We start from the raw sequence: 23,056 nt of genomic DNA, 5'->3' as shown, positions 1-23,056 counted from the left end.
GTTTATTCAGCGCCGGTCTGGCACCACATGGCTCAAAGACTGGAATTCCCAAGTTCAATCGATACATGGTCGGTCGGGTGTTCTTCCTCCTCTGCCTCGCCGTCCCGTTTGGTTTCTAGACCGCTACAGTTATCAACCAAGGGTCCCTCCAGTGTTGCGCGTCGAAGCACTCGAAAGACAGTGCGGCGAAACGATTTCTTCTGTGTGTTATTGTGCCTGCTTTTCTACTCTCGCCGCCATGTTGTCTCTCGAATAGGGGGCAACGGCATCGCACGGGTACACGATAACACAGAACTTGCAAGCCGGAACCTTTCAACTATAGTGCACGGTGTACTGTGAACTTGCCATCTGTGTGTGTTCTGTAAAATACACTCGACTCGCTTTTGCGTGTATCGCCGTTTGTTTATGGACACTCAACTAGACAACGGTACTTCAGGTAACAAGATCCTATGTATGCAACCCTGGCAGAACTTGCAAGCCGGTAGCCTACCTGCCACATATATATTGCATGGTGTTATGTGTAGGCCTACTTGATCGTTGTGTGTTCTGCAATAATACTCGACACGCTTTCGCGTGTATCGCCGTGTGTATATAATACTAGAGGAATACCCGCTTCGCCGGGTAGCCGGCTTCGCCGGGATGAAATACTTAGAGCCGTACGCCGGCTTTGCCGGGTCCGAACAATGGACCCGCCAAGCTTAGGTCCCTCCCAGATTCGTGGAATGGGAACAGCACGAAAATGATTCAGTGGCCATAATGCCATTCCTGACCATATCGAGTCCCATCCTTGTCGACGAATGTAACCGTGTTAATCACCTTTGGAGGCGAACTCCACTCAAACAGGATTGAGCAATTTAGAGCTTATCTCTAAGCCCTTTTGAACTGTTATGGCTTCTCAAAGGAAGGCCAGTACATACAAATACACAAAAGCCGCCAGACCACATCACAAACAGAACTGAACAATCCACAGGTGTTGCCCACATAGAGAGAGAGAGAGAGAGACACACACACACACACAAACACAGAGAAGCCGTATATATAGAGAGATAGATGACAGTGTATATTTCGCGTGGCTATAAATTGATTCGACCTTTGCACTTTTACAGTGAGGATAATTTACGGGTCCAATTAACGTTCTGGACACTGCGGTGACCTTCTAAAAATAGTAACAGAACGCCGGGAATATCCGAAGATGCCCCCTCATACTATAGTGCACCATACGAAGGAAGGGAGGTAAACGCTGAAAACATGGAGAAGATAAGGAAGAGTTACTGGGAATGGTGAAATGAACAGAAAACCCAAAATCGGTTCAGCGCTGCGCGCTGAGAGCACGTGTTGAAATATCTCATCGATGATATTGTGTCCGGGGTGTAGCTGAATACGGTGTCCAAATTTGAAAAAGATCCACCGAGAACTTTGGTGTTGTGATGTGGTGTAGCGGCTTTGGTGTGTCGGTATGGGGGCCCGGGTAGCTGAGGTGGAACCAAATTCGGTTCAGCGCTGCGCGCTGAGAGCACGTGTTGAAATATCTCATCGATCAGGTTGTGTCCGGGGTCTCTGTGAATAAGCCCACCAAATTTGAAGCAGATCCATCGAGAACTTTGGCCGTGCATCGCGAAGACACAGACACACAGACACAAGTCGTATATATATATATATAGATGGTCAACTAGATAACGGTATTTCAGGGAACAAGATCCTTTTTATGAAACCCAGAACTGACTTACAAGCCAGTATCTGCCACCTGTGAACTGGTGATCTTCGGGTGTTCTGCAATAATACTTGACACGCGGTTTTTGTGTGTATCGCCGTTTGTATTATATATATATATATATATATATATATATATATATATATATATATATATATATATATATGGACAACTAGACAACGGTATTTCACGGAACAACATCATACGTATGAAACCCAGAACTTGTAAACCGGTCATTGCCACCTATACGACGTTAAACACCAAATAAAGAAAGAAAGAAATTGCCACCTATTGCATGGTGTGTTAACTTGATCTTCGTGTGTTCTGCAATATCAAGTTACTCAACGCGTGTATCACCGTTTGTGATCAACTTCCTGGCAAAGATACACACTGGGTAGCGGGCCGTATTGTACGACTGCTCGCTTTCCCCAGGCCGAATGTCCATGAGGGTAATAACCTCACAGGACTATAAATCATCCTGAACGCACTGGCTATACGCGGGTGCCCGGGTAGCTCAGGTGGTAGAGCACTGGACTTGTGATCGAGAGGTCGCTGGTTCGAATCCGGGCCGGGACGGACACGGGTCAACTTTATGTGCAGACCCAGAGACGGTATCCATCTCCCACCCCCGTGTTACCACAATGGCACGTTAAAGATCTTGGTCATTCTACCATAAGTGCAGATGGCTGATACCACCTAAACACGCATACATCAAAAAGCCGTGAGGGCGTAAAACTCGAATCGTATAAACCAATTCATGTCCAATATAGGCAATTAAGACCTGACGGACAATAAGCTCCTTAAAATGTACTATGTGGCTATACGCACTCGGAGTGTGTACACGGGAGGTCAGAATCTTGTATACACTCCGGCTTTAACTTTTGGTCGCGAAGCGCGAATTTGCCATTCGACACCACTTTGCGATAGGAACGCAGAGCAGCTTATTATAAGAGTACAAAGAAACGAAAACAATCTGATGTTGCACGGCCTTTGCTTTAACGTAGAATCCATTTTCGACACTGAACCGCATAAACACTCGGAGCGTCATTCGACGCCATTTTGCGAAGGTACGCGGCTTCACTTTCGATTGAAGGTATCAGAGTACGCTGGGAACAAACACGGACACAAACAAACTCACACACGAAACTGATGCTTCATGGCAGTTTATTGTCGAGGTTTGGAACAAACTTGGAGTGTGCATTGACCTAGAAACGGTTTTATACCATGTGAATCACTGAATCACTCGGAGTGCGTATAGCTATAGCGTTTGCCTAGCCTGAAAACGTTTCTTCCCGGCAGTTGTATACAAAGACGCATTTCTGCATGGGCCTGTGCATGTTGATTCTTCAGTTGAACTGAAAAGACCCTTCCACCAATCAGCAAGTTGAAGGGGATACAGCGTTATATTTCTCAAGCTTGACTCGACGACACGGAAGCACTTTCGCCTGGGTCTGTCTGTGCGTGTGTTGAAGATTACAATACGGCACTGTGTGTCTGGTTGTATTCAGTGAGTGAATGACTCGAGTGCGGTTTGTGTAGGAGCCTAAGGAGGGATACTGTGTCACACTTGAATGCACGGGACTGTTCCTGCCCATGATCTGTGCTTGCGTTAAAAGACAACTCTGAAAAAATCTTATCTCTGTGATTCGTTTTCAGTGACTTCAGCGTTGCAGGAGTAGTTTCTCTTACTCGACGACACAGAAGCATCAGTTTAAGCATGGATCTATCTCTAAACAACGAAGTGACTGTGGTAAGATGAACAAAGTTAAAAAACAAAGGATAACTGTACTCACCAATACAAAGACGACACAAGACGATTACGAATTTTCGCTTCTGGAAGCTTCATCAGGAAAAGAACACAAAAGACAACAAAAAGCAGACGCAACACGGAACGAACAGGGTTTGAAAGAAAATGGAGGGGAAACACGCAAAAAGGGGAAGGAACTCTAGGAACGGAAATGAATGAAAGGGGAGAGAAGTGGATCTATCTGACAGGTGTCAAAGAGTATCTCAAAGAGTATCATCCTCCACAAGACAACTCTGAAAACAATTCTTTTCTCTGTGATTCGTGCATTTTATTTGAGGTGTTGAAGAGTATTATTCTCCACAAAAACTCTGAGAAAATTCTAATCTCTGGTTGTTTAAGAGTATTCTCTGTTAGAAAAATCTGAACAAATTCTTATCTCTGGTTGTGTATCAGTGTAATCAACGTCGGATGTGTAATGAGCGTTGAAGGAATACGGTTTCAGTCTCTTACGTGACGACTGACACGAAAGCCAACTGTCTGTGCATGTTATTTGAGGTGTGAAGAGTAATCTCAATTAGAATACTCTGAACAGAATCTTATCTCTGGTTGTGTATCAGTGTAATTAGTCTACGTTGAAGTGTAATATGAGCGTTGACGGAACACTGTTTCTCTTGCGTGACGACACTAAGTGACGTATCTATCTGTGCATGTTATTTGAGGTGTTAAAGATATGTTCAATTAGAACACTCTGAAAAAGTATAATCTCGGGTTGTGTAATCAACGTCGGAAGTGTAATGTGCGATGAATGAATACTGTTTCTCTTTGTGACGAGACGACACGGGAGCATTTTAACGTGGATGTGTCTGTGCGTGTTATTTGAGGCGTGAAGAGTAGGCTAATCTCAATTGGAATACTCTGAACAGAATCTTATCTCTGGTTGTGTATCAATGTAATCTACGTTGACGTGCAATGAGCGTTGACGAAATACTGTTTCTCTTACGAGACGACACGGAAGTACTTTAGCATGGATGTGTCTGTGCATGTTAATTCAGGCGTTGAAGAGTTTCCTCCAAAAGACAGCTCTGAAAACATCTTATCTCTGGTTGTGTACCTGTGTCATGAGCGCTGAAGGAAGACTGTTTCTCTTACGAGACGACACGGAAGTACTTTAGCATGGATGTGTCTGTGCATGTTAATTCAGGCGTTGAAGAGTTTCCTCCAAAAGACAGCTCTGAAAACATCTTATCTCTGGTTGTGTACCTGTGTCATGAGCGCTGAAGGAAGACTTTCTCTTACGCGACGACACGACATGTTAGCATGAATGTGCCTGTGCATGTTATTTCAGGCTGATCAAAGAGTACCCTGAACTAGACTTCGCTGAACAATTCGTATCTCTGTTTGTGCTGAATGAGTCGTAGTTCAGCGTGACCTGTCTAACGGGAGGAATACTAAATTCTCTTGCGTGACTACACAGAAGCCGAATTTCAGTGAGTATGGATCAGTGCATAACTGGATAAGATAAGAAAATGTTAATGTCCATTTTCATTGCACACAAACATGGACATGTTTCTTTTGGCACCACAGTGCATTTCTAATAATAATACTTTTGTTCAGTGGTCGAAAGCTATAGGCTCAATGCTTGACAGCTCTGAAACATGTTTATTCCTGTTTGTGTTCGGCCATGTCAGACGCACAACACAAAACAGTGTTTTCTTTCAAAACAAACACAAAACAGCGTGTTTCCTGTGTGACATCCCCCAAAACGCGTTTCAGAAAACACTGTTTTGTGTTTTCGCGTCGTGTTTTGGGTTTTAGAGCATGCTCTAAAATCTGAAAACACGTTTTGGTAGTCAGCCAATGAACGCGGACGATCAACTCACGTGACTCGGTTTCCGGCACCACGGAGATAGAACAAAAATGGCCGACCGTGCTCAGATGTGGTACCGATTCACGGTAGTATCGGACCCATGAATCCTAACTAGAGTCTATGGAGCCTTTCACGATTGAAGAGTGGAAATAATATCAGTGGGCGCTGCCAGCCGTGTTGTTTACAAACACAAACACAGCGCGGTAGCTGGACGGGTCAAGCTGACACTGACCGTATCAGTGGGCACCACAGAACTTATATTATAATATAAGTTCTGTGGTGGAACTTATATTATAATATAAGTTCTGTGGTGGGCACTGCCAGCCCGGCGTGTTGTTTAACCCGAACACAGGGCGGTAGCTGGACGGGTCAAGCTGACACTGACCGATATTTCTGTGAAAACACGCACCGCGCTTCATCTGTGTGTGTGTTTCGCGTGTGACATCCCCTCTTTAAAAACATGTGTTTCCCCGACGTTTTGAGATGGTGTTTTTGTCGAAAACATGGTTTTGTGTTGTGCGTCTGTCTCCGCCTTAATTAAGCCATTATTAACAAGAACAGCGTGGAAAGACGACATTGCAAGCCCTATTTTAATACGGGCCAAACCCTGATCTTAATTTGGCGAAGTCGACTTGGCAAAGTCTGCTTCATGGAGATTGCTGCACGAAGCTTTGGTTTTCTGAATGTTCGGGCTAAACTGAGAACAGCCTACAGGAAATCTAAGAAATTGAGGTTGTAAAAGGGAAGGGTTGTTCAAGGACAAGTAAATTGCAATGAACAGAAAATGGGACCCTCCACCACGAAATGAGTCGCATGTCACCTTTGCATGATTTTCATATTTTTACATTTTCCTAAAGAGTTTTTTATGCTCTATTCAGTGGTGAAAACCGTTTTAGAAAAGAGCGAAAACTGTTTGAGTTATAAGCCTGTGACTAAGGTGACCCTCACACTGTTACCAGACACTCCCCGGAGTTATATAAGCCTAGCGCAGAACCGCCCTGTTATGGAGTGGTATAGCCCGGTTTTTAGACAATCATAAATGCCTCTACACAACTCTATAAATTTAGTATTTGTTTACAGACTTGAATGTAATCTGAATAGTTGTCCGCTACCGTAGCTTACAAGGCACAAGCGCACACGCACTCACACACGCAAAAACCTGGTGTTAAATGGATCTTGACACTGCCAAGACTAATTATTATTAGTTTACAAAGCTTTTTACATCACAAAATCATTTCCGGGCCTCGACCAGTACTCTAGGCCGACAACACCGCAAGAAACTCTACAGTCCAAGACGCAGACACCTTTTGGCTCAAACAAAGCAGCTTAACAGGTAAGACGAATAGATATTCTACTGTACGTTACCCTACTGCCATCTTTCGGCTTTCAAGATGTTGGTATGGCTGTAAGTCCTTCAGACGACTGACAAGGGTGCACCAGTCCTCACGACACCGCAACCATTGCTTGACGTAGTCCTTGATCCTTCCAGTTCGTCTCGGCGGCTAACTGTAGAACCCTGCCAGCTCTCCATGCCATGGTCATGTACACCAAGCCGCAGTTGACTGGTTCAGTTCAGCCTCCGGCGATGAAAACCCTCCAGTTGGAACACTGTAAAGTTTATAGTCCATAAATCAACTTGTCTTTAGTTTCTTTCACTCGCACAATAAAAATACTCACTCGTCCAACATATTAAGCTGCATGAGCCAATATAATTATTTACACGTTAATTCCTGTTTTCTAAAACCAAGAAAACGTTACGTAAAACCCTCACATGTTTAAGCAGTGTAGCACAATAGCTTAGGCCTACACAATAACGTTAAACACAGAACCAGTCACTCTTCTCACATACGACAACATGACATGAAAATATAACCGGTTTCAAACATACCTCAAAAGAGTGTAAAGCCAACATTTAGTACAGTCGCCGGCCTGGCATGAATATGAAAATGGAAGATATCACGTAAACTGAAAGGGAAAGTTCGTCAGTCTTCATCCTTCTTCAGTCAGATACCTTAAACAGGAGCCCGTCTGCTAAAGTGTTACGAAAAACATGAGTCGAGCTTGGCTCCTTGACGGCGACTGATTTTACAAAGTCGTTCTTGCTATGACATTGCCAGTGAGCTGTCGTCTGCATTACTTGCACGTGAAAACCTTGTCAGTTACACAAAGGTTCAACTGCGGTCAACGCGACGGTATGCAGCCTATAGCCCTTTCCAATGTCTGACCATCGCTATAGTCTATTCTATTTACAACAATACACATTACCAAAAATACGAGTAAACCGCTTCGTAACACGCCCGAGGTGACATGCGACTCATTCCGTGGTGGAGGGTCACAATTATGAACAAAATTAATAAGGTCTTAAAAGGGTGGGGGGTGCAGACCGGCCTACTCTGACGATTTGGGCGTAATTAACTACTCTTCTTCTTCTTCTTCGTTCATGGGCTTAGACTCCCACGTTCACTCGTGTTTTTAGCACGTGTATGACCGTTTTTACCCGTTTTTACCCCGCCATTCTGGCAGCATACGCCGGGTATTTTCGTGTTTCTATAACCCACCGAACTCTGACATGGATTACAGGATCTTTTCCGTGCGCACTTGGTCTTGTGCTTGCGTGTACACACGAAGGGGGTTAAGTCACGAGCAGGTCTGCACATAAGTTGACCTGGGAGAAATCTCCACTCTTAACCCACCAGGCGGCAGCGACCGGGATTCGAACTCACGACCTCCCGATTAGGAGGCCGACGTCTTACCACCACGCCACTGCGCCCGTCGTAAAATTTAACTACGATTGTTAACCCAAACTACGCCACCACGCTTTCCACAATGGAACTGGGTGTAAAATGGGGGGGGGGGGGGATATTATATGAGGGGGTGGGGGGGGGGGGGGTCAACTGTAATCTGACTACAGTGGTGACACGGAAGCATTTCAGTATGGCCCGGATCTGTGCATGTTATTCCAGCGGTTGAAAACTGTCGTCTGATAGACTGACAGCGATGAAACATTGATGGCCTGATTGCCTGTCTGCAGTGAGCCGTAACCAGACAAACAAGAGATCTTTTCTGTTTGAATCGCTTCTACGCTCAGCTCACAATCGATTTATAAAAAATAAAAAATAAAAATAAAAAAAGCGACCACGGTGCAAGGGAAGCTCTACGGCAGTCTGGACGACCTACAGCGCACGGCGACATTTACACGGAGAACCGGCGTTTCCATCTGAGTGATCGACAAGAAGAAGAAGAAGATTACAAAAAGTCTGTAGATCTATACTTGCACCAAACACGCAGTCGATTACCCTAAAACGTGTTTTATTCGCTCTGATTAAACGCAAAATCGATCCCAAAAGTGTGTCAGTACCAGCAGAAATCTGATTGAAATATATATGAGGTGCGAATGTGGTTTGGTTGAAACGTGTTTTATCAATTTTTGTTTTTGTTTTTAGGTACCTTCGTTTGTTCAAAACTATGGAACTATAACAAGCAAAATGCTTTTTATAACGTTCTTACAGAAATTTTAAAAATACCCATTTACGATCAGAACATGGCAGGTAAACGATACAATCAGCGATGAACATTATTATTTTTACAATAGAGAGAGAGAGAGAGAGAGAGAGAGAGAGAGAGAGAGAGAGAGAGAGAGAGAGAGAGAGAGAGAGAGAGAGAGAGAGAGACAAGACAAGACAAGACAACATCTTTATTATCGAGGGCAATAGACAAGCAAGAATAATATGCTTTTTTTACATCCAGCCCTCTCCCTAAGATAGGGTCAACAGGAACAGAAAACAACATAATCAAAGAACTATCACAGCAAACTTAACACATTATAACTGTATTTATACACAGATACAAATTAGAAAATAATTGTCGTACTGCATTTTAAGTACAATTGAGAAAGAGAGAGAGACACAGAGAGAGACAGAGAGAATGAGGGAGAGACAGAGACAGACAGAGACAGGGGGGGGGGGGGGGGGGGGGGGGCATTCCTCGCTGATACATGATCCTTAGAGCGCGCATTTCAATGCAATGCCGACTTTTTGTAATTTGCTTTTTCTGCTTGCATTTGTAAATATTCTCAAATTAGTATCTTGATTTTGTCCGCCATCGTGTTTGCTTCTTTTATGTTTTCGCTTTGATTCGTTAATATAAGCTTTCTGCTTGAGTTCGGATCCCCTGTATGTCATATATTGTATGTCACGATACTAACACTGAACAAAGTTTTGTTTAAACCAATGCCGACTTTTTGAATTTCTATGGGCTGTTCACACAAAACTTCATGGTCATAACGTTCAAATGTTAACTCCGTAATTTTGCGCCGGTATAGACCTGACAGAACATTTTCTGAAAAGAGTACCGAAGGCTCGGTACGCCGCATTATAGCAGATATATAATATAGAACGTCTCGGGACCTGCTCTTTTCGGGTTTAGTGCGTCGCGTAACCCCCTTAATGAATTTTTTAGTACGGTATATTCCCCGGCTTCTAATACATAATTATGCCATAAAGTCCCGTCAGGTTACGCTCAAATGCCAATTCTCTGGTCGCTTTTCCCTCGGGAAGGCGATCTGCAATACAGTACGGCACTTATCATTTTTATATTTAGTCAAGGTTTGGTCTAAATATTTTAACATCGAGGGGGAATCGAAATGAGGGTCGTGGTGTATGTGCGTGTGTGCGTGTGTGTGTGTAGAGCGATCGATCTTTATGAAATTTGACATGAGAGTTCCTGGGTATGAAATCCCCAAACGTTTTTTCATTTTTTTGATAAATGTCTTTGATGACGTCATATCCGGCTTTTCGTGAAAGTTGAGGCGGCACTGTCACGCCCTCATTTTTCAACCAAATTGGTTGAAATTTTGGTCAAGTAATCTTCGACGAAGCCCGGACTTCGGTATTGCATTTCAGCTTGGTGGCTTAAAAATTAATTAATGACTTTGGTCATTAAAAATCTGAAAATTGTAAAAAAAAAATAAAAATTTATAAAACGATCCAAATTTACGTTTATCTTATTCTCCATCATTTGCTGATTCCAAAAACATATAAATATGTTATATTCGGATTAAAAACAAGCTCTGAAAATTAAATATATAAAAATTATTATCAAAATTAAATTGTCCAAATCAATTTAAAAACACTTTCATCTTATTCCTTGTCGGTTCCTGATTCCAAAAACATATAGATATGATATGTTTGGATTAAAAACACGCTCAGAAAGTTAAAACAAAGAGAGGTACAGAAAAGCGTGCTATCCTTCTTAGCGCAACTACTACCCCGCTCTTCTTGTCAATTTCACTGCCTTTGCCATGAGCGGTGGACTGACGATGCTACGAGTATACGGTCTTGCTGAAAAATGGCATTGCGTTCAGTTTCATTCTGTGAGTTCGACAGCTACTTGACTAAATATTGTATTTTCGCCTTACGCGACTTGTTTGATGTTGTGAACTGATAATAAACCAGTCTAGAGACATCCTACTTGCTGCCGCGCGAGCCGAGAACATTTTCCCTCTTTATCTTCACTGTGCTGGCTGCAAAACTCCTCCGCGCGAAGGTGTTTTCAGACACATCAGACCCAGGGTGAAATGGCTAAGCGCCTATTATGTAATACATACAACATTGATCCTCTGTTTGGAGGTGTATAATAAGACCACAAAAAAAAATAGTCTGTTTACGGTAACCCGACCGACCCTATTTTTTTCGCGCGACCCTAGACTTTTTTTTGGCATTTGGGAAAAAAAGGAGAAAAAAAAGAAGTAAATATATGGTTTTTTGGAAAAAAAAAAAAAAAAAAAAAATCCCGACCTATTTTTACATGTTTTAACATAGAGGGGGGAATCGAGACGAGGGTCGTGGTGTATGTGTGTGTGTGTGTGTGTGTGTGTGTGTGTGTGTGTGTGTGTGTGTGTGTGTGTGTGTGTCTGTGTCTGTGTGTCTGTGTCTGTGTGTGTGTGTGTAGAGCGATTCAGACTAAACTACTGGACCGATCTTTATGAAATTTGACATGAGAGTTCCTGGGAATGATATCCCCCCACAAGTTTTTAATTTTTTCGATAAATGTCTTTGATGACGTCATATCCGGCTTTTTGTAAAAGTTGAGGCGGCACTGTCACACCCTCATTTTTCAATCAAATTGATTGAAATTTTGGCAAAGCAATCTTCGACGAAGGCCGGGGTTTGGTATTGCATTTCAGCTTGGTGGCTTAAAAACTAATGAGTGAGTTTGGTCATTAAAAATCGGAAAATTGTAATTAAAATTATTTTTTTATTAAACGAGCCAAAAACAATTTCATCTTATTTTTCGTCATTTGCTGATTCCAAAAACATATAAATATGTTATATTTGGATTAAAAACAAGCTCTGAAAATTAAATATATAAAAATTATGATCAAAATTAAATTTCCGAAATCAATTTAAAAACAATTCCATCTTATTCCTTGTCGGTTCCTGATTCCAAAAACATATAGATATGATATGTTTGGATTAAAAACACGCTCAGAAAGTTAAAACAAAGAGAGGTACAGAAAAGCGTGCTATGCAGCACAGCGCAACCACTACCGCGCTAAACAGGCTCGTCAATTTCACTGCCTTTGCCATGAGCGGTGGACTGACGATGCTACGAGTATACGGTCTTGCTGAAAAATTACATTGCGTTCACTTTCATTCTGTGAGTTCCACAGCTACTTGACTAAATATTGTATTTTCGCCTTACGCGACTTGTTTTGCCTATGTTACCGTAAACAGACTATTTTTTGTTGTTGTTGGCCTAAGACATGTATTTCACGAGATTGGTTCGGTATAACTCTCACGTACTCTTGTTTCACATAAATTATATCGGCGTATACATTTAGATCGCTAAGGACCCTTTCTTTCCTAGAGTTCAATTATAAGACTCCTTCTAGCAAAACAACTCATTTCTCAGACGTTTTCAAGTTCTTTTTTGTGTCACTGAATGTTCCGGCTCCATCTTTTATATCCTGCATTTCTTAGATTTTAAGTATTATAAACTAGATGTACTGCTGCTTTTTGATTGCGAAAGACACGGGTGTTAAATACATGTACAATACAATACAATACGATACGATACGATACGATACGATACGATACAATACTACAATACAATAATACTGTATTATCTCAAAAGATAAATTACAGTGTGGCCGACCACATAATAACATTAAAACACACCAATATAAACAACAATTACACACAGACACATACACAAACACACACACACACACACACACACACTGTACACATACACACACACACACACACAAACACACACACACACTGTACACACACACACACACACGCACACACACACACACACACACACACACACACAAACACGCACACACTCACACAAAGTGACATCTGAAGTTAAACATGGTGGAGGGTCACATTTTGCCTAAGTTAAGTGACCCTAGGTTTTTTTTGAATAAAACTTGCTTTGCATTCCCAGCCTATATTTCAGGACCGTCAAATAATGTCTTGTTGAGCAACGCCTTGTTTATAAAAAAAACCTCGCCTTCCTTTTTGACACGGTGCTCTATAGTTCATTGTGTAGGGTGAAATACGTGGCAGAGAGTTTAGAAGGTCGGTGATAGTTTTTCTTGAAAGCAGTGCATGCCCGTGTACGCAGGCACAGACACACACTGTGACACACACAAATACACGCAGACACACGCACGCATGTAGATACACACACAACGCACACACACATACACACACACACACACTCTCTCGTCTCTCTTTCTCACCCCCCCCCCCCCCCCCCACATACACACACACCCACGCACACACACAGTGTACAGCATCCTCTTCTACAGGATGTAAAGTATGCAGCATCACAGTCGAGGTGAGTGGGTCACTACACACGCGTTGCCTTTATTCTGCACCGTGGAGTCTTGTGCGTCTTATGCCGGGAACAACACGACCTTGCATGTTAGGCGTAACCCAATTTTTCGAGAGGCATGGGGTGGCTGCTTTTCTGTGGGGCTCAAACTTCGCATACTGCAGTGGCTTGTTTCTTTTATAGTTCTCATGCACTGACTCTTGCAAGCGAGATTACCCTCACGCCGGGGGAAGTGTTACGGCCAAGGACTACTTAGAAGGAGTACTTGGTTACGGCAGAAAAATCGCCGTGTGTTACGACAGCATTCTGCAGTCCGGTAGTTAACCAGGTTTCGAGCGCGAAAGGTGTGTAACTTCCAAACTAATAATTACTGTGGCGTAATTATCGAAGCCAGCAAAGTGTATTTGTTCTCAGCGGATTCATGATTGCATTAGGATTAACATGTTGTCGGTTTAATTTTGTAGGCTTCTGTTTTAGATTTGTGACAGCGTCGTATTTGTTGATATTCACGGTTCGATTTGGGGAATTTTTTTTTTAAATGGTGGAGAGTACAAGAGGCTTGAAGCAACAAAGGTCATTTGATCAGGTAATGTGATGTATCATAACTGAAATGCATCAATAGCAGTGCCCCAATATGCAAGTGTGTTTGTGTCATCGGCTGAGGAAAAGAGCATGTGTATTTTTTGTTGTGTAATTTGGGTTTATCTGTACTAATGATGTACTGCTTTTTCTAAGAGAACCTGCAAATACAAGAAATTCCTCCGAGGTAGGAAAAACACCCCCGTTGGTCAAAGGGAAATAACCATTCTCACTGCCACCAACTGAGAAGGTTATTTCCCTTTGACCATTAATATGTGCCTCTATAAGTCCTTGTAGAATCTTAATCCACCAATAACTCCCTAACCGTGTGTTTGACTGGTCCCAATTTTTGTAAGGACCGTCTCAGGAATGTATAGAACCTGTTCACCAAGTTTGGTGACGATCGGTCCGTTCATTCTTCAAATCTATATGCGAACACAAACAAACAAACAAACAAACAAACACATCGAGCGAAACCTATACATACCCCTATACCGGGGGTGTAATTACGATACGGTTCTGTATCCTTCTTCAAAACACGTGGTGTACGCTTCTGTTCCCAGTGGGTGTTTGTGCGTTATGCACTAAATTCGCGCAAGAAGCAGATTTAACATGTCGTGGTGTATGTGTGTGTGTGTGTGTGTGCGTGCTGTGTGTGTGTAGAGCAATTCAGAGTAAACTACTGGACCGATCTTTATGAATTTTTACATGTTAGTTCCTGGTAATGATATCCCTAGAGATTTTTTTGGTTTTTCGATAAATGTCTTTGATGACGTCATATCCGGATTTTTGTAAAAGTTGAGGCGGCACTGTCACACCCTCATTTTTCAATGAAATTGATTGACATTTTGGTTAAAGTAATCTTCGACGAAGCCTGGACTTTGGTATTACATTTCAGCTTGGAGGCTCTTTCTGTTATTGAGGCAAACTTTCCACACGTACTTCTTGTCCACGTGTTCAGACACACCGCTTGCTAGTCACTGACTGTGGATTGTTTGTCAGTTTCACTAAAAGCAAGGGTAGTGACTAGTCACTGACTGTGGATTGTTTGTTTCACTAAAAGCAAGGGTAGTGACTAGTCACTGACTGTGGATTGTTTGTTTCACTAAAAGCAAGGGTAGTGACTAGTCACTGACTGTGGATTGTTTGTTTCACTAAAAGCAAGGGAGTGACTAGTCACTGACTGTGGATTGTTTGTTTCACTAAAAGCAAGGGAGTGACTAGTCACTGACTGTGGATTGTTTGTTTCACTAAAAGCAAGGGTAGTGACAAGTCACTGACTGTGGATTGTTTGTTTCACTAAAAGCAAGGGAGTGACTAGTCACTGACTGTGGATTGTTTGTTTCACTAAAAGCAAGGGAGTGACTAGTCACTGACTGTGGATTGTTTGTTTCACTAAAAGCAAGGGAGTGACTAGTCACTGACTGTGGATTGTTTGTTTCACTAAAAGCAAGGGAGTGACTAGTCACTGACTGTGGATTGTTTGTTTCACTAAAAGCAAGGGAGTGACTAGTCTCTCTTTTACAACCAGGCTTACACACAAGACACAGATATATCCGGAATTCGTGTGTTGGCACTGACTCATGTAAGCGACATGATACATCACTAGTCTGCGTCGTGAATTTCATTTATGTTTCAATCTTAACAAACAATGTAGCTTGACTAACTTTCATGTAACTCCTTTGACTGACGGCGTCGTTATAGACAATCAAAATAATCTCCGATGTGGACAAACACTCTGTCCCATATGACACAGTCTGAAAAGCATATATGTTACTATATATAGGCACCGAGCGTCACGTGATAGTTACCGATGCGTCCGCCATCTTGGTAAGGTCTACATCAGTGTTTCCGGTTATCATCAAGAGAGTAGAAAACACAGTTTTCTGTTGCCAAAAATGGAAAAAGTGAAAGGAAGGGACAGTAGGAAGTATATTGATCGGTTGGACAGTGAACATAGGGTTCGATACCTTGAAAAAATCCAGATTACTGTATCAAGTATTTTGTTCAAGAGAGATGCAGTTTGATTGTTTGTTTGTTTGTGTGTGTCTTATTTAAAATGTTTCATACTTTTAACGTGGAGAGAGACAAGAGAGGGAGAGGGATAGAGAGAGGTGGCGAGAGAGAGACTGAGAGAGAGAGGGAGAGAGAGAGAGAGAGAGAGAGAGAGACAGACAGACAGACAGACAGACAGACAGAATGCATACTCTAACGCAGGCACACCGGTACGCAGGCACACACACACACACACACACACACACCCCATCGCACACACACACACACCACACACACACACACACACACACACACACAAACACACAAATATACACACACACAAACATGAGCATAGGCACGAAACGCTGTTCGTCCAACCAATTAGACCTAATCAGATTATCAAGTATTTTGTTCAAGAGAGATGCAGTTTGATTGTTTGTTTGTTTGTTTGTGTGTGTCTTATTTAAAATGTTTCATAATTTTAACGTGGAGAGAGACAAGAGAGGGAGAGGGATGAGAGAGGTGGCGAGAGAGAGAAAGTGAGAGAGAGACAGACAGACAGAATGCATACTCTAACGCAGGCACACCGGTACGCAGGCACACACACACACACACCGCCGCACACACACACCACACACACACACACCACACACACAAGTACACACAAATCACACAAACATGAGCATAGGCACGAATCGCTGTTCGTCCAACCAATCAAGTTAGACCTAATCAGATTATCAAGTATTTTGTTCAAGACAGATGCCGTTTGATTGTTTGTTTGTTTGTGTGTGTGTTTTTTGTGTGTGTCTTATTTAAAATGTTTCATAACTTTAACTTGGATACAGTTTTTACTTCCAGCACATGGCGAATGTTGTCCACTCCCCACAAACGTACAGCCAGGAAACGAACAAACACAGACAGACATTTATTACCAACACTTCTTCGAATCCAGTACTCTCTACTCTCTTTCTCATTTTCCCCAAAACTAAAACAACCAAACGAAACAACACCAAATGCACAAGAACGACAAAATCGTCCATCTTTGCAGTTCCAAGTTCAGGTCTGTTTATGATCGAAGCTCCGGATAAAACTGACTGATAACAGAGTGAATTTGTAGATGAAAAGTAAAGCAAAATGGAACGCCAACCTCCTCCTGCTTGATACATCTTTCATTTGCGATCCTTGGTTTGTTTTCAAGTTTATTTTCGGATTTCGACAAAACTGAACATTCTCATTGATTCGGTTTACAGCACTGTTGTTCGAACCCATAAAACAGCTTTTAACGCAGCAACGCACTCCTTTCTCAGGCATTTTGGTGGCAGATTTGACGATCACAACAGACAGATAGCGTACTTTCGAATTATGGACCTTATCAACATGGCGACGCGCAATGCGTGCCGGCTGGGATTGACTGACGTCACACGCTCGGTGCCTTTCGCGTGTCATCTTGAACACGCGGCCAGTACAACTGGCCTTGACACGGAACGATTCAAGGGGGGCAATCTCAAGTCATCTGAAAGAGGGAAATCCAAACGCAATCCGCCTTGTTCGATTTTATGGACTTGGACGATAGAGAAAAATAAGAAAAGCAAAAGCTGGAGTCCAGTCTGGACGAAACTGCTATCAAGAACGCAGAATTGATTTTTTCTGAGTTTTTTTTAGCCGTAAGCGCCATGTTTATCGGAGCAGGAAACTCTTCCAGAGTGAGGCCCCTTTGTTGGTTTCACTGCGGTGAACAGCAGTTATGAGAAATTCGAAATGAGAAATGGCGCTTACGGCTAAAAACAAAACTCAGAAAAAATCAATTCTGCGTTCTTGATAGCAGTTTCGTCCAGACTGGACTCCAGCTTTTGCTTTTCTTATTTTTCTCTATCGTCCAAGCCCATAAAATCGAACAAGGCGGATTGCGTTTGGATTTACCTCTTTCAGATGACTTGAGATTGCCCCCCTTGAATCGTTCCGTGTCAAGGCCAGTTGTACTGGCCGCGTGTTCAAGATGTTCGCGTGTCGGCTTATTACCGGATGCTGACTGCAGATGGTGGTAGAACGATAGGAGCGAGTGTTGTAACGACATCTGTGTGACTAATAACTGAGAGGAGATCGAAGGACCATTTCTGTTTGTGTGAGCGGCTACGTGACAGACGCGAGAGACATTATCTGCTGCTTGGAAATTCCACGTAGGAAGACGACTGCCTGTAAGTGTCATTTCTCTATCATTAGGCTATATTGCTCCTGTCTGACAAAGGGGGAAACTCAGAACCGTCAGAGTTCAGAAAGTTTATTGTTTAGGCCAATTGACCCGTTACAACTGGTCAGTGTATATTTAACATGACAGAATACCTCTCTCTTTCATTCTCTCTAGCTCTCCGACTCAGTAGCTCTTACTCACACACACACACACACATACACACACACACACACACACACACACACACACACACACACACACACACACACACAACGAACAGACACACACACTCACACACACACACACACACACACATAAACACACAAACACACACACACACATACACACACAAACACACACGCGCGCGCGTACACACATGGACATCCTGTAGGCATACGCTTCTGCCGCAACACTAGCAGTGAGGATAAACAGGCACAACGCAGACAGAAACACAGACTTTATGTTAAGATCGGCATAATCTTGCTCGTGTGTGTGCGTGGGGGTGGGGGGTGGGTGGGGGGGGTGGGGTGGTTGGAGGGGGTAAATATCATCTAACATTCCTTAGGCCAAAAAAAAAATAGGTGTGGTTACGGTAACATAGCCAAAAAAAATAGGGTAGGAAGGTAGGCAATCACCTTTTTTTTTAAAGTTTTTTTTTTCTAATGTGTACAAATTAAACCTGCTTGACAGGGAAATAAGTGTGCGACTCGGGCGCTTTCGCTTTCATTGCGTTTTCTGCACTCGTTTACTTGGGGTTTTTTGTATTTTTTTTGACAAATGTAATAAAAAGTTATAGGGTCGGCCCCCAAAAATAGGGTAGGTCGCGTTACCGTAACCACACCTATTATTTTTTTAGGCCTTATACTAGTTTGCACAACCTTTACTGTGTACCTCCCTCTGCCCCATCCCTGAGGGTCCAAATATTACAACCATTCTGCTCTGAAAAATGAATTGGATATGAGGTTTCCTTCCCCTTTCTAGCATGCTTATATCATGCGCATATATCTGATCCTGGCCACATGTGGTTTATGTTCCCATGCATGAGCCACATGTTACCGATGTGTTTGCGAGAAAGACGAAACCATAAATTTGAAAGAGAGGAAACTCGAGCATTGTCTTTACGGCGGAGGGAGGGGGGGGGGGGGGGGGGGAGGTAGTTTACCGGGTCAAATTCGCAACTTACGATACCCTTTTCCCTCTGAACCCCCCCGCCCCCGCCTCCACCCCTTCATCTGAGTTGATTAGAATTTAGAACTACTGTTCTTCTCTTATAATAAGCTGCATGTACCTCTGCTGTAAGGCCCTCCGTTTAAAACTTCCTATATGACTTTTATCTCATAAGACATTAGATTTTATTTCAAACATATATATATGTTCTGCGCGAGGTTAGAATCCGGTACCATTCTAGAATGGACCGGGTCCAGGTTGGAATTCCAACCCTGCGCAAGTACAGAGGTGCCATTCTAGAATGGTACACGCGTGAAGCATCGCGAGAGTGAATAACGGGGGCCGTAATGTTTGTAGGTAAGACAGAGTTGTCTTCCCTTGAATTATCTCCACCTGCACCTTCCCTTTGATAAAATGGGGCTGATTTGTCTACCCCTGAAAAAAATCCTTTGGCGATCTTGCGATGTCATGTCATGTCAAGAAAGTTGACACTCCTGAGTACGCAATAAACAAAGGCAGACCATAGCAAGGGGGACTACCAGGGCGGTAATGTTTGCAGGGCAGTTGTTTTTGTGATGAGAGCCGGTTGCGGCCGCTTGCAATGTCAGCGCTGTCTCCCTCTCGGAAATGTCCGGTTTTTTGACAATTTTTTTGACAGACAGACAGACAGACGGTCAGACCGACTAACCGACAGACAGACCAACAGAAGGACAGAGTGAGTTATAGAGCTGTTGTCACAGGTTTAAAAAAAAGTTGACATTAACAAAAACAGAAATCAACAACAACTTTTGTCTGGTTTTATAATATTATGGGAAAACATTGAAAGCAATTCATAGTAGTAGTACTACCACAACAAATACTCTCAAAGGGGAATTCCATGCCTAAAAGTTTGACAGTTTTTATTTAATCTATCAGAATCCCTACCTTCCAAACTGTGATATGCCCACGTTTCAAACTCCTACAACCCTGCATTACTACTACACAAAAGAACAAAGTTCCAAGAATTATATCCTGGTGCACATTTATTTGTAGAGGAAGTACCAATCATTCAAGAGAGTTCACTTGATTTACAAATGGATTGGAGGTCTGTCATTTCCAAGCAACTGAATTGTAGCTTAAAATCAGTGAATACCCTTTATTTCTGACCAAGCCTCATTGCAATGACAGTCAATTAATTTTTCTCTCCAAAATCACAACATTATACCATGTCATACTTTCAAATAACCTCTAATTGCCCTTGAAAAAAATACAGGCTCCTGACGTTCTCAGTGCCCAGTGACGGCAGAGATTGACGAATTGCAATTCAACCGTGTAGCAAGATGACACCACTTGAGCCAGAGGTCAACTAATGATTAGTAATGACATTCCAATTCACAGCATCTTGATTGACAAGCTTGATTTTCCGTAATAACTGTGGAAAGTCAGAATTTTCAAACATTTTCCCTGAAAAGCATAAATACTCGAAGCTCAGCGTTCACAAATGAATCAAATGAAAGAATGAAATCGATGATTAGATGCCACAAGACCTTATGTCGAAATACAAACGCCAGTTATGGGATGATATGTCATTTTGGAGAAAACAGAGACGATTTTCTACAGAAACTAGCCTCGCCTTTGCCGATTTTCGTGGGGCCCACCGCAGCCAATTGCTTTCGTTGTGGTCGGCGCTCATAACGAGGGGTTTGCTATGGCTGCGAGTCTTGTGGTCAAAGCAGCACCGTTCTTAAGAGGCGCATGCCTGATAGAACGTTAAAGCTAGTTTAAAAAAAAAAAAAAGCCTTTCCCTCGCTCAAACTATATAGTCATATTATATATCGATACAAAGCTAAAGACTTTATCTTCACAATTCAGAAGACCAACTTCATGTATATGAATAAGATTAAAAGTTACAAGCGAGATCGGCAAAACACTGTCAGTCCGGACATTTCCGTTCGTAGCGATCAGTGCTGAGTGTCTCTCAAAATCGTAATCACTTTCAGAACATCACAATCCCAATTCACGATGTCTTTGAGTAAAGTGTAAAAAACCCGAAAAAAACCCCAACCAAACACACAAAAAACAAAAACAAACAGAAAATCCACATTTGTGGCTTTGGCTGTGTGATAGTCTAACTGAAATGACTATTCCAACTTGGACCCAAATTCCAACCTTGCGCACGGCCGATTCTAGAATGGACCAGCAACAAGGGTACCATTCTAGAATGGCACCCCTGTACTTGCGCAGGGTTAGAATTCCAACTTGGACCCGGTCCATTCTAGAATGGAACCGGATTCTAACTTCGCGCAGAACATATATATGCAATACACTAACAAAATGCAAAGGGCTCACACAATTCACACACATTAAGCCCCCCCCCCACCCCCCCATAACATTCACCTCTTCCAGCCCCCAAGTAAAGATTATTTACCATTTAGTCTTTTGCAATTTCAGATCCCTGTAGATTTACCTTCATCAGTTTTGGGACTCCATACCTCTGGTTTTCCCAGATTTGTGCAGGCCCTTAAATTGGAGGCAGTCCTGTACAACAGGCCGCCTGTCTTTGCCACACATAAAGGGGGGAGGGGGAGGGGAGGGAGGGGCTGAGCCGGTCACAAAATGTTTGCCTTTGAAGCATGACGAAGACACAGACGATCGTATGACACAGTAACCCTGAACACGACTCCACATTGCCGATGGGGGTAGGCAGATCCGGTTTGTCGAGTTAGAAAATACAGTCAGCCATTCAAGTTTGGTATGTAAGTGGGTCGAAGTTTTGATGAAAGATACCAAGAGCTCTGTTAATTATGCAGGCTGGATGTCTGATTATTTTCCAGTGGAGTCTGGAATCCGTCAGGGATGTCCGTTCTCGCCTTTAGCCTTTGTTTTGGCAATTGAGTTATTAGCCATTAAGATTAGGCAGAGTAAGAATGTTAAAGGTATTTCGAATTTGAATTGCTTTAATGATAGGTCTTTGGATGATATGTTAAAAATTGCTTTGTATGCTGACGATGTTACGTTATTTTTGAAAAGTGAAACGGATTTAAAACATGCCTTATTGATTTGTGATTCTTTTTATTACGTTTCCGGATTAAAGTTGAATTTGTCGAAATGCGAAGCCATGTGGTTAGGAAGTCAGAAACATTGTCAAGACACCTTTTATAATTTTAAATGGAAGAAAAAATTAAGGATTTTGGGAATTTGTTTTTGTAATGACAGATCAGCCTCTGATGTTGAGGAAAATTGGACAGAGCGAATTACGTCAGTTGAGGGGTTACTTGTGTGTTCAAATCGCTCGACAGAAACATTACACATTGTTAGGAAACGCTACCGTTGCTGAGCTTTGGTTCAGTTTTGTGTGTTGCATGTAGTTGACTTATTTGTACTTTGTGGGAAAGTACCGATATTATATTTTGTAAACACAATATTTATGCTTGGACGAGAATGCAGGTGAACTTTCTAGTCCTGTCAAAACAAGTTGTTTACCACGCTGTTTTAGTCGTGAGTTCGTGGCGTTCGTTCGGATTAAGTGCGTCGGCGCTTTTGATGTACGTCATAGAGAATGTCGCTAGTTTAGTCCATGCACGGCTCGTATAATGTAGTTGTATCATGTTCGGTCTGGAATATTCTCGAGATTGAGTATTTACTATATATGCCAGCGCGATTTGTATGTAAAAAAGCTTCTATTTGAGTTCTGCTACGTTGTGCAGTTGTATGTATTGAATGCTGAATAAATCCTCGAACTCAATTTGACGAGTTGTTTTCTGCTGCTGCGAAGACGGGCGACGTAGAATAAAAGAACACAACTATACGACATTTGAGAACTTGTGGCAATCTCAAGTGTCGTGTAACACACATTTTGTGCACAGGTACCTCTAAGCAATACGGACACATCTGTGCAGAGAAAAAAGGTGGCAGTCTTATTAACCTTTTTTTTTAGAATTTTTTTACTGGGGGTTGTCAAGTACGATTTTGCGA

General features: G+C 42.4%; 1 protein-coding gene across 6 annotated transcripts in view; it reads left to right on the top strand.

Annotated features, from left to right (window-relative positions):
- The window catches only part of LOC138973899 (probable methyltransferase-like protein 24), an 85,541-nt gene that overhangs the window by 40,976 nt on the left and 21,509 nt on the right, over positions 1-23,056 (top strand). Inside the window, exon 1 of one of the 6 annotated variants that reach the window (XM_070346604.1) lies at positions 323-436. The exons of 2 other annotated variants lie outside the window; for them this stretch is intronic. The gene's annotated coding sequence lies outside the window, so the exon portion shown is untranslated. Of the gene's footprint in view, positions 1-322; positions 437-2,938; positions 4,946-13,297; positions 13,518-17,809; positions 17,943-23,056 lie in introns of those variants that run through there. 3 more of the 6 variants (XM_070346600.1, XM_070346603.1, XM_070346601.1) reach the window with 3 other exon arrangements.

This window comes from Littorina saxatilis, linkage group LG8 (genome assembly GCF_037325665.1).
Source record: "Littorina saxatilis isolate snail1 linkage group LG8, US_GU_Lsax_2.0, whole genome shotgun sequence".
NCBI classification, from domain to species: Eukaryota; Metazoa; Mollusca; class Gastropoda; order Littorinimorpha; family Littorinidae; genus Littorina; species Littorina saxatilis.
This window is presented reverse-complemented; position numbering and strand designations above follow the sequence as displayed.